The 13,667-nt window shown below is 30.9% G+C and overlaps 1 protein-coding gene across 3 annotated transcripts in view; it reads left to right on the top strand.

Annotated features, from left to right (window-relative positions):
• Positions 1-313: 313 nt before the first annotated feature.
• The window catches only part of BicC (protein bicaudal C), a 36,878-nt gene continuing 23,524 nt past the window's right edge, over positions 314-13,667 (top strand). Inside the window, exon 1 of one of the 3 annotated variants that reach the window (XM_075294193.1) lies at positions 314-846. The gene's annotated coding sequence lies outside the window, so the exon portion shown is untranslated. Of the gene's footprint in view, positions 847-9,297; positions 9,439-9,551; positions 10,000-13,667 lie in introns of those variants that run through there. The other 2 variants (XM_075294194.1, XM_075294192.1) reach the window with 2 other exon arrangements.

Below are 13,667 nucleotides of genomic sequence, written 5' to 3'. Positions count from 1 at the left end.
ATTTCGGTATTCCATTTAGATAAATTTATAGTTTGTGAAATTTGGTTTGTGGGGGATTTTCGGAGTTATCTAAATTTACATTTGATTAAGAGAGTAGTAAGAGAGTCCCTTTTGCCCACTTTCCACATGAATTCTTAAACACACTTTATTAGTTATTTATTGATGTCCCATTGCCAGAAACAGTTATACCGCCTGCCATATTCCTAAGCAAGAACAACTACTCTTCGTCAATGAATTCATTGTGGCTTTGTTAAAGACTCATGAGATCAATAGAAAACAGTGATTAACTAAACACGCTATCGCTCGTATCGGTCACTCATTCACAAAAAGAAAATAACAAATATTGTTTTTTATTACAAACAAAATATCCAATAAATACCAAAATTTAAGTTTATTATTATTCTTCCAGAAAAGAAAATCCCTTTTCAATAGCACATTTTTAAAATAAACAAAAAAAAAATAAAATATTCGTTAAATCTGACATCGGACTTCGTCGTAAATTCTCTCATTTTATTCGCGTTGACTTACATTTGACCCCTAGTTTCTTTTTTTACAATATTTCCCTACATTTATATGTTACCCTCTTGTAACTTGAAAGAAGTTAACTCGACTTACTTCCCTCTTTAGGCGTTCTTTTATCTTTACTGACAATTTGACCTTAATATATCGCGTGTACATTTTTACGTTTTCGTTTAATTATTTACTCTTCGGACTTGTGTACTTTTACTTTTTCTACGTAACTTTTTTTCTTATGGACTGATATCGTTTCGCGTTGTTCTCATAAACATTTTTTGTCAATTAAATTGTGTTTGATACATTAAAAACTTAAATAAAAACATCACGGTGGTGAGTACATTATAATATTAAACTCTTGTATGCATATGGTCACTCTAAGCAATAAGAAATAAATATGTGATATCTTCACGTGGTATGTTATAGTCTCTCTGTGTAACCGATGAGAATGAAGAACAAGAGAAACATGTATCTCCCATAAAGAGAAAAATAAAGAGAATGAGAGAGATCAATTATTATTTCTGTTTTTTTTTAAGCAAATCAGTCAAGACGAAAAGAAAATATACATTTATTATATTAGCTGTGTTCCTTTACTTTTTCGTATATAGAATATTAAGAATAATGGGAGCAAATGCGTGAATTTGAAATTCCCCTCCATATTTTTTATCTAAAATGGTGCAGTAGATTATTTATAAATATCTTAAAAAAAATAAAACCAAGAAAAATTGTGCCAAATGTCACGAAAATATGAAATTTAACAATTATGAAATTTTTCTTTAAAAAAAATGTCTGAGTTGCATTTTGATATTGGCTTTCAAAATGTTTCAATATGTTTGTATGCACAGAAAAAAATATTGTCGTGAGGTCAAAGATTTCATGCCTTTAAAATATGAATGCAAATTTTGCTTAGCATAGAAGACGCATTTCTCTAATATAAAGTTTTCTTCCTTGTCCAAAAGTCGATAAACTTTTCAATGAAGTCGTATTGTCCTTGTAATTAAGTGATTTGACTTAAAAAAGGGTATCATAACATGAAAGAAACAATTTTTGAGATAAGGTCAACTTGACTCTAATAATTCAGAACAATTCTTTAAAATTAATGAAATTGTCTTTAAATTTGTTGTCTTTTTGTATCTTGACTACAAAGCAAAAAATTGTTCAAAAATAGGACATGTTTTTCAACACTTCATTTGGGAGAGATTTTTTACTTGAAACATAGCAAAATTTTTACTGGAAGTCGAGTATGAATTTGGAAAATAAAGTTGTCGTTAACTCGTTTTTAAAGGACTTTGATAGCATATGAAGAAAAAATGCTGAAAAAAACGAAAACTTAAAATTTGATTCCTAGAAGCAAGTACACAAAACCCAAATTTAAAAGAGAATTGTGTCTTAAAAGTATCCTTACTTTGGCTCAGAATCAATACCAATTTTTTTAAAGTAAAGACAAAATCTTTGGAACCGGGTATGCTCTTTTTTCAGTGTGGGGTTTATTCTTGCTATACTTAGCACTAACTTGGTAAACAGTTGGTAACTTCCCAGCAAACATGTCCTCCAAAGATGTCCTTTATTTTAACTACTCAGGAGGTTCTTTTAATTCAATTTTTTATAACTCGTTTTTTCATATTTTTAAAGGGTAAGTTAAACTTTTTTTGTTTCAAATATGTTAAAAACAGAGTAAGGACTAATAAATTGGTACAAATTATTTAATTTCTGTCGAAGAAAATGCTAAATCCATTATTGGATTATTGGAATTTGTGGAAATAGTTGATGTCAAATGTTTCAGGCAAGCGTTAGAATGCATCAAATTCATAACAAATATAAAAAGTTATTTATTTGGCAAAATATCACACATTCTTCGAATTCACATCCAAAACACTTAATTCGGATCACACCCTAAGAAGTGATGCAAATTTAGTGCAACGGCTGTGGAATTGAATTTTGAAGCAAAGATTATAAACTTTCTTTTAATTAAAATTTCATTATTTTAAAGAAATTTGTCCTTAATAGTGTGTAAATTGTCCATTCTAAAATTGAGGTTGTGAAATCGTTAATATCACGTAAATATTTTTTAAAGTGTTGTGTAAAAATATTATTTCTATAACAAATTTTGTCAAAATTTTATTTCTATACAAATTTCTATTTAATTGAATCAACAAATTTTTTAATTGAAACAAAAATCAATCACAAAAATTAATAGCACCAATTAATTTTTAATTGGATCAATTAATTTTTTAATTGACCTTCAATTAATTTTTTAATTCATACTATCATTTCTATGATTGAAGACATTTCAATTAAAAAATTAATTGGATCAATTAATTGCGTGATTGAATCAGAAAAAAAATTTTTGTGTGTTCTATAAAAAATTGTGTCAAAATTTTATTTCTATAGAAAATTTTGTCTAAATTTTATTTTTATAGGAAATTTTGTCAAAATTTTATTTCTATATTTTTTTTTTTCAAAATCTTACTTATAAAAATAATGTTTTAAAAATTTTATTTCTATAGAAAATATGTTTTCAAAATTGGATTTCAATAGCACATTTTGTCAAAATTCTTAATTGGAAAGGAATAGTTTGCAAAATTTGCCAAAATATGAAGAATTTTACCAATCTACCAACTGTGGCAACCGTGTCTATCACATGTGCTACATTTATTGTTTATATCGTGCAAACCATTGTCCAACATTACGTCAACACTTACACTTTAGATCTTGGTAATGAAGTACAGAGAAGTAATTCCCCCATAGGACATTCTCTTGCGAAAGTAAACAAAAGTTCCATTTAATAGTAATTTTTTTTATCAAATTTGAACAATTTTACCTACAAGATTATTTTGTAATGAGGCTGTTTGCTGGGTACCTTCTACCGTGGTATGGTTGATACATTTGTGTTGCCAAAACGTGGAAGATTCTTTCTGGGAAACTAAGTCGAATATTAAGGTTTTTGTTATATATTTATACCCTTCACCACAACTGTGGTACAGTCTGTCTGTCTGTCCGTCTGTCTGTATATGTAATTTTGTGCACAAAGTACAGCTCGCAATTAAATCCGATCGTCCTTAAATTTGGCATAGGGCCGTTTCTTGGGACAGAGACAATCGCTATTGGTTTTGGAAAAAATCGGTTCAGATTTAGATATAGCTGTATATTTATCCCCGATTTGGTCTAGTTAGCGTGTTTATCAACCGATTTTCTTGAAATACCGTATATCCAAATATTTTATGAATCTCGAAAATCTTGCAAAATATCATCCGATTTAGGCTCATATGACCACAGAGGCCAAAGTTTACTACCGATCTTCGTGAAATTTTGCATAGAGGGTAGAATTGACATTCTCCCAATGCTTGGTAAATTTGATTGAAATCGGTTCAAATTTAGATATAGCTCCCATATATATCTTTCGTCCGATTTGAACTTATATGGCCACAAACGCCAGAGTTTTGCCGTGATTTGCTTCAAATTTTGCACAAGGGGTACGTTTAATAGTATCGTTAAGTGTGTCAAATTTTGTTAAAAACGGTTCAGATTTAGATATAGCTCACATATATATCTTTCGCCCGATTTGGACTTATATGGTCTCAAAAGCCAGAGTTTTGCCCTAACTTACTTCAAATTTTACACAAGTGGTACTTTTAACGATACTATTGTATGTGCCAAATATGGTCAAAATCGATTCAGATTTAGATATAGCTCCCATATATATCTTCCGTCCGATTTGCACTCATATGACCAGAGGGGCCAAAGTTATACTCCCATTTACGTGAAATTTCGCATAGATAGCAGAATTATTATTCTAACTATACATGTCAAATTTAGTCAAAATCGGTTCAGATTATATATAGCTCCCACATATACGTACACCAGAGTTGGAGAAATATGGTAGACTGTTACACATTTTAGACCCATTTTCAATGGAAGTTTCCTCCAATTAACTGGATAGCGTTAGCCAATTTAAATTTTAATTCTAGAGATTTTGTAGAAGTAAAAAAATTGTCTCCTTTATATAGCTTCCAGCAAATGTGAAGTAGTTGAGATGGTAACACAAATGTTGGTCTACATTGGGGTGAAGGGTATAATATAGTCGGCCCTGCCCGAATTTAGACTTTACTTACTTGTTTTTTTTTTTTACTAACGTTGTGTTCCACGCTAGTTCATTAGCCGACTTAAATTTTGAGTCTGTAGATTTTGTAGAGGTCTATCAAATTCTGTTCAGATCGAGTGATATTTAAATGTATGTATTTGGGACAAACCTTTATATATAGCCCCCAACACATTTGACGTATGTGATATGGTATCGAAAATTTAGATCTACAAAGTGGTGCAGGGTATAATATAGTCGGCCCCGCCCGACTTTAGACTTTCTTTACTTATTTACAAATAAAACAATTTCAAGAAATTTTATTATAGGTGTAGTTTTTGCTTTGGGTGATCCGTTTGTTTCCGAATTTTACAGCGCAACGCCAATGTAATACCCACACTGAAAAAAATATTGTCGTATTTCATGTCCTTAAAATACGAATGCAAATTTAGCTTAGCATAAAAGACGCATTTCTCCAATATAAAGTTTTTTTTCTTTGTCCAAAAGTCGATAAACTTTTCAATGAAGTCGTATTGTCCTTATAATTAAGTTAAGGTCAATTTGACTTTAACCCTTTCACTACCGAAATAAACCTAATATTAAAAACTTTAATTTTTCTTCTGTTTTTACTTGTACTAAAAGCATGTAGAACAAAAGCTGTCATTTTGAGAACCTACCTCAATTACTTCAAGAGCCATATGAGCCTTTTCTGAAAACTTGATTCTTGAATTGTGGCCAAATAGCCTTACGTTAATAAGCCCTATTTAGCCTGTAATATATTTCACAGTGTGAGAAAAAATACAAAAAAAAAACCGTAAAAGTACCAGTAGTTTTTGTATAAATGTCCATTTACTAGAAACATTGAAAAGAAAAATTGTCTCAAATTTTCGTATTTTTCGTTTATTGCTAAAAGAGTTTATAAAAATATATTTAGTGCTCACCAATATGGAAAATATTTATAACTTATTTAGATTAAAGCCTCTACTTTAAAATAACATCGATAAATAAATCATAACTAAGAGGGAAAATAGAATGTAGTGTCTTTTTCGAATGTCCTTCTAAGTGGACATCGGTAGTGAAAGGGTTAATAATTCAGAAAAATTCTTTAAAATTAATGAAATTGTCTTTAAATTTGTTGTCTTTTTGCATCTTGACTACAAAGCAAAAAAATCGCTCAAAAATAGGACATGTTTTTCAACACTTTATTTTAAAGACATTTTTTTACTTGAAACATAGCATAATTTCTACTGGAAGTCAAGTCTGAATTTGGAAAATAAAGTTGTCGTTAACTCGTTTTTAAAGGACTTTGATAGCATATGAAAAAAAAGCTGAAAAACGAAAAATTAAAATTTGCTTCCTAGAAGCAAGAAGCACAAAACCTAAATTTAATGGAAAATTTTGTCATAAAAGTATCCTTACTTGTATTCTCCGCTTCTTTGGCTCGGAATCAATAGCAAAATTTTTAAAGTAAAGACAAAATCTTTGGAACTGGGCATGCTTTTTTCTTCAGTGCACTTTAAAGGAATTCAAATTGCCAGCAGACAAACCTGTCTTTAGGTTTCGCTGAATTTTGTACACCCTCAAAAAAATCCCAAACAAATTTTGCTTCAAGCATATATATTTTCAGGATTGGTCCTAACAAAATAGTGTTTGTATTGTTCATACATATTATGTTTTACCCCAGGGCATAATATACATTGGTAGTAAAAATTTTAATGAAATTTTCTTTGTGTGGATATATTTTTAAGGCGCCAATTGCTTACTTCCATTATTTTACTTGCAGCATACTCTCTAGGTCTATCTTTCTAAACACATATATGTTTATAGGCTATTTCCAAATTAATATATGTTTGCATCTAAACATATTATATTTACAAACATTTTATGTCCCAAACATAATATGTTCTAACATATTAACATATGTGTCTCAAACATGTTATGCTAGTTTATGAACATTATATGCTTGTACTTAAGAATATTGTGGTAAAAAAATTTGTGGTCCAAACATATAATTTTTACACCCAAACATATGAAAAACAGTCTTTTTCGTCCGTGTATAAATATATTTGCCATGTATAATTGTAATATATATATATGAAATTGTAATTTGAAATTTAATAAAAATAAAAAAGGGATCATATTTAAAAATTATCAAAACGGATATAATATTGACCTAATATTTTAATTGTTTTTTTAATCTACTGAGTGCTATTAATCCTAGTTAGTTTCTTACTTTAGCAATTTCAAAAAGCTAGACTCCAAAAAAAATTGAACTCCTATTAAAAGCAAAAAAAAAATGTTTGCCCAAATTTTCCAAAAATCTAAGATGTACAATTTACCACCACCTCACACACAATGGACTGAATAGTTTAAGTGAGCCTGAAACTTAATCGGGCTGCCACTTTAACCTACCATCACCTCAGTATATATTTCACTTCAATAGTGTAAGCTTAAATAACAATATTTTCAGTTTGTAATCTTTGCATTAAAATTTTAATTCTTCAAATTACACAAAAAAATATCTACGTGAAATTAAATATTACGCTACTTAAATTTTAGGATGTACAAAATACAAAATATGAGTGAAAAAAGGCGATTTTAGCGACTAAACTCGAACTTAATACTCACCTTAACGCATTCCATGAATAGCTTTCTTAATTTACAGCAAAAAGAAAAGGAAAATTCGATAAATGAAATCTGTATCCTAAAGTGGTTTTCTCCTTATAGTTAAGAGATTCCACTTGCAAATGGGTATCTTAACATGATAGAAAATTCCGCTTGACTAAGGTTAACTTGGATTTAATTATTCTGAAAAATTCTTTAAAACTAATGAAATCGTCTTTAAATTTGTTAACTTTTTGTACTTTCACTACAAAGCAAAAAAAAGCGAGATGTTTTTCTATACTTTAATAAAAATACGGCGTTTACTTGAATCGTTTATTTTAAAAATCAAATTAAATTTCTTTTTCAAGTTCAATTAGTATAAAATTCAGGAAAGATATTCAGTTAGGCTTTCGCTTTTCCAAATCCGAATTGCCGGGCCTCACGCTTGACACCTACCATCAGATTTTGTACAGCCACCTTGTCCAGCTTCTTCGCCGCAGAAAGCCAGTTTGCCTTGAACTGCTGCTCGTCCTTTGCAGTTTTTTTGTCTTCTTTAGGTTCCGCTTGACAATAGTTCTGTATTTCTCAATTGGGCGAAGCTCTGGCGTGTTGGGAGGGTTCTTGTCCTTGGGAACCACCTGCCCGTTGTTGGCGGCGTACCACTCCATGGCCTTTTTACCGTAATGGCAAGATGCCAAATCCGGCCAAACCAGTACGGAACAACCGTGTTTCTTCAGGAAAGGAAGCAGACGTTTATTCAAACACTCTTTCACGTAAATTTCTTGGTTGACAGTCCCGGAAGCTATGAAAATGCTGCTTTTCAAGCCACAGGCATAGATGGCTTGCCAAACCAGATATTTCTTTGCGAACTTTGACAGTTTTATGTGCTTGAAAATATCTGCTATCTTTCCCCTTCCTTTTGCCGTATAAAACTCCTGTCCCGGAAGCTGCTTGTAGTCGGCTTTGACGTAGGTTTCGTCGTCCATTACCACGCAGTCAAACTTCGTCAGCATCGTCGTGTATAGCCTCCGGGATCGCGCTTTGGCCGTCGTATTTTGTTTATCATCGCGATTTGGAGTCACTACCTTCTTGTAAATCGATAGTCCGGCTCGATAGTTTGGCTCGATGCACGGTTGTAGACGATACACCCAGCTTATTTGCGGCATCTCGGAGAGAGATGTCGTCTCAGCGGCTTCCGGTTTTCGATTTCCCCCCGATCCAGACTTCCTGGCTGTCGACAAACGTTCCCCAAACACTTTAATTACATTTGTAACGGTTGATTTGGCAACTTTTAGCGATTTTGCCAGCTTTGCGTGCGAGTAGCTCGGATTTTCGCGATGCGCGAGCAAAATTTTGTTACACTGCTCTTCTTGCTTGGACGGCATTTTGGCAACTGAAGAGTGAATTCCAAAATCAAAATAGGAGCAACATTCTACACACACATCTTCAAAATGAGGGGTGTTCAGGTTTTTTAAATGCAAAATTGAAAGAAATACGTGAAGTTTATATTGACCAAATATTGACCGTATCACCCTTTAGCATAATTTCTACCTAAAGTCGAGTCTAAATCTAGAAATTTAAGTTGTCGGTACTTTGATAGCACATGAAGAAAACAATTGAAAAAAACGAATAAATTAAAACTGTTTCCTAGAATTAACTACGCAAAACACAAATTTGAAAGAGAATTGTATCTTAGATTAATCCTTACTTCAATTCTCCGCTTCTTTGGTTCGGAATCAATACCAAAATCATTAGTGTAAAGACAAAATCTTTGTTTTGTTTTCAGTGTAATAATTCCATGAACTAACAAAATTGGTTTTAGTGCCAAAGAGGGTACCTTTGTTTTTTTTGAGTATAAATTATAAAAAAAAACTGGTTTAATAGTAATTATAGTAAACATTTATAAATCAAATTTATATTTTCCTAAATGTTTGTTCTTTTTTATTCTAGACATGCATATTTGTGTTTTTACCATTTTCCTATAAGTTTCAAATGGAGCTTATTATTTCCTCTCCAATTAAGATTTTTCGAAATAACTGGCAACACTGTTTCTATTATAGTCATTTTTTCGACCTTTCATCTGTTACCATTAAGTCTAATACTTCAAATCAAAACAAATGTCATTTCTTTACATTCGATAGCTCCTCAAGTTAGCACATCGATCGTATAGACGGTCAGTGAACTTCTTAAAACCGTTATATTTATTTCTACCTCCTCATACTCATGAGATGATGCAACAAACGGTAAGAAGAGAGTAGCAAATTTCAACACTAAAGTGTGGTGAATTGTTTTATAACCCTGTTCGAAGCAATAAAATTAATATCACTAAAATTAGTTCAACTTTCAACACCTTACAACCTAGTGCTTAGACATAGTTCTCTTAGTAGCTCCTATTTTCTTACTCTTTCTTTTGTAGAAATAAGTGATCTTATATGAAATAATTTTGGCAAGATATTTTCTATGAAATTGAAGTGAAATGCAGAATTGAGTGAAGAAAATTTCGTTTTTCTAACGCGTCTTTAAATTAACAAGAGACATAAAACACAAATGATAAAAATAATCATTTTTATGATAAAATTGTGAATATATATACACTTGAAAAATAGAATAGAGAACTTTTGCATAAATGCCGTTCTACACAGATTTTAAGCAATTAAGTCATTTTGTCATGCATTTCTGTGTTCTACAAGTTAATGAAATATTGCAAAATTTATTCCACTCTATTTATTTGGACTTTCAATTATTTTTTGATATAAAGTGATTCAATTGGGGAATATTTGCTAAAAAAAACAACAAAAACTGAGGTGAGTTTATGTGGCTAATTGAAGAATATTATATATTTTGATTTTTAGTCGCCATATTGAACTTCATTTCTAATGTAAAAATAAATGAGATGATGATATAGCGAATGACTTCACAAATTTTTAAAACTTTTTTACAAAAATAAAACAAACAAATAAAAATGTGCATGATATCATATTTTTGTTAATATTATTGGCTCAACTGCGGTTTATGGGCCCCTCACCGAATTGAGTAAATTTCATATATGTTGTGTCATTCGGTGAGCTGATTCCAACGAATTCAACCATAGCCGGGGGAAGTACCCGGGTCTTGAGATATAGCCCTCAAAAGGGTAAAAAATTTAGTTTAGTTTTTTGACCCTTTGGAGGGCTATATCTCAAGACCCGGGCATATCCGGGACAAAAATTTTACCTTGTTGCATACTATATTACATAACATGTATTAATTTTTAGCAATTCGGTGAGGGGCCCATAAACTGCAGTTGCTCCATATTATTTAACAGCCGAACTGTAGAAGACATTTAAAAATATGTCGACGATTTAAAAATATCTAGGCATTTTTGCCCAAATTCGAAGATTTGGAATTTGGAATTCCCTGAAATCCTAAGGCAATTACGATTATTGTCAAACAGTCGGGATAATATGTTCCCAGAGAAAATACTTTGGAGCTTAAATTTCGTTTGTCTAAAATTTTTATTGGGAGACAAAAAATCATCGTTACTCATAAATTTTGGAACACGAGATTTACACAATATTTTTATAATAAAGAAATTTTAATTAAAATAAGATCCGTAAACTTTCTTGTTTTTGTTTTAGGTCTGTATCTTAATTAAATGTTTTTAGATTTTCTAGATTTAAGGCTACACTGAAAAAAATATTGATCTAATATGGAAGATTATGAAACTTAAATTTTAGGAATCGAAATTTACCCAAAATTAAGGACAAAATTCTTTAAAATAATGACATTTTAATTAAATGAAAGTTTATAATCCTTGCTTCAAAATTTTTTTTCATTAAATTTGGGACACAAATCTTGAAATTTTCCGTCTCTCTGCTGAAGTTGTAGATCTTTGAAGTAAGGCAAATTTTCCTTAGAAATCGTTAAAGAAATCGTCTTTAACTCAACTGACATATTGCATTTTTAAATTTAAGAAAAAATCGCTTCAAATATAGGCTAAGACTTATTAGGATTTGCCTCTTTGGTTTAAAGTTTTTTTTAGCATTAAGAAAACTGTTTTTACTTTGAAGTACCTGGCAAAATTTGGATTTTGAAATTGGAATTTGTTTGTACATAAATACATTTATTAATATATCGCAAAAAGAGGATACAAATTCGGTGAATGAGATCTTTATCTAATTTTAATTTTATTTATCCTAGATTTGAAGCCGCATCTTTGGCTCGGAATCAATACCAAAATCCTTAAGGGAAGGTCAAAATCTTTGGATCCAAGTAAATTTTTTTTGAGTGTAGGTACGTCCCCTAAACATGTCTTTATTTGAAAGGAGCCGCATCTTCGACTCGCACTCATTACCAAAATTCTTCTATAAAGGTTAATGCATTTAGATTCAAGTAAATTTGTTTTTTTTGTTTTTTTTTTTTAATGCAGCAAAAAAGAGCTTTCATATTAGTGGTGGTGATCCCCAATTTGCAAACTAGAAGTAGCCTGAAATTAGATCATACCCAAGAATTCTGCATTAGTTTGGATGAAAGAACTCTGTTTCCGGATCCTTTACATTGCTTTAGATGTTATGCATTGGAAGTTTATTAAAATGAACAAATTAAAGAAAAAATGCGACATTGCTGTTTCACTAATTTTACTTTTTATTTAAAAAGTTTGCAATGGAGTTCTTATTTTAATCAACTTCTTATGTCAAACTTTTAATTTTTTAATTATTTAATTCTTACATAAAATCCCTTAACACGATGCATCACAACGTCTCTTCCAATGTTTGTGATAATGAACGTAATGTGAATCCAAGGCACAATATTCTTACTACTTATCGATATGTTATTTATTATAAATAATACTTGTTTTAATTTTTTAGATTATACATCGTGATTTGTGATTTTCGAAAATCCAAACGGCACATGTTTAAATCCTTATATAACTGAAGTTTTTAATTTTATTTCGATTTTTTTTTTTTGCAACATTTATTTGTGCAGAATTTATTTTTCACTTAATACTTATTTTCTACGATTATCCAAAAAACTTCATCGAGAGAGGGGAAATGGGATACGCTTCAAATAAAATAATCGAAATACTTGTATGATACTTTTGACAAAAAACTTAAAGTCCACATAAATATAAGTACACATAATTGTGTAATTGGCAATTTTTTTTACAAAAAAACATATTTGTGATATGATATTTATTAATTCTAGAATATTAAAAAATTCTTTTCCTCTGTTGGTTAAGCAACACTTGTTTAGTCAATGCATGGTTTTAAACTGAAATCAAAAAAAAACAATAACAATGATTAAAGAACAAAACCAACAATAACAAAACAAAACGAATGAAAGAAGAGGAAGCACGCTCAAAATAAACCCAGCCAACTGCACTCAAATCGATGATTTGACGGTGGCAAAGGAAAAGAGATATGTTTGTACGAATTTATTTCGGCATAAGCCGGCTATCATGTAAAATCTTTTTGCGGAAGGTTCAAGTGTGGTTCATTGTTGGGTTTAATGAACTGCCTGAATTTATTCTGATAGGTTAGGTTAGGTTAGGTGGCAGCCCGATGTATCAGGCTCACTTAGACTATTCAGTCCATTGTGATACCACATTGGTGAACTTCTCTCTTATCACTGCGTGCTGCCCGATTCCACACTGAAAAAAATATTGTCGCGAGGTTAAAGATTTCATGTCTTTAAAATACGAATGCAAATTTTGCTTAGTATAGAAGACGCATTTCTCTAATATAAAGTTTTTTTCCTTGTCCAAAAGTCGATAAACTTGTCAATGAAGTCGTATTGTCCTTATAATTAAGTGATTTCACTTAAAAATGGGTATCATAAGATGAAAGAAAAAATGTTTGGGCTAAAGTCAACTTGACTTTAATAATTCAGAAAAATTCCTTAAATTTAATGAAATTGTCATTAAATTTGTTGTCGTATTGCATCCTGACTATAAAGCAAAAAATCGTTCAAATATAGGACATGTTTTTCAAAACTTTATTTTAAAGACATTTTTTACTTGAAACATAGAATAATTCCTAATGAAAGTCGAGTCTTAATTTGGAAAATAAAGTTGTCGTTAACTCGTTTTTAAAGGACTTTGATAGCATATGAAGAAAAAAAGCTGAGAAACCGAAAAATTAAAATTTGCTTCCTAGAAGCAAGTACACAAAACCCAAATTTAAAAGAGAATTGTGTCTTAAAAGTATCCTTACTAGTATTCTCCGCTTCTTTGGCTCGGAATCAATACCAAATTTTTTAAAGTAAAGACAAAATCTTTGGAACCTGGCATACTTTTTTTTTCAGTGCATATTAAGCTCAATGACAAGGACCTCCTTTTTATAGCCGAGTCCGAACGGCGTTCCACATTGCTTAGAGAAGCTTTGAAACCCTCAGAAATGTCACCAGCATTACTGAGGTGTGACAATCCACCGCTGAAAAACTTTTTGGTGTTCGGTCGTAGCAGAAATCGAACCCACGACCTTGTGTATGCAAG

The sequence above is a fragment of the Haematobia irritans genome, chromosome 2 (assembly GCF_050003625.1).
Source record: "Haematobia irritans isolate KBUSLIRL chromosome 2, ASM5000362v1, whole genome shotgun sequence".
In the NCBI taxonomy this organism is placed as follows: Eukaryota; Metazoa; Arthropoda; class Insecta; order Diptera; family Muscidae; genus Haematobia; species Haematobia irritans.
Note: the sequence above shows the minus strand (reverse complement) of the source record. Positions and strands in the feature narration are given on the sequence as shown.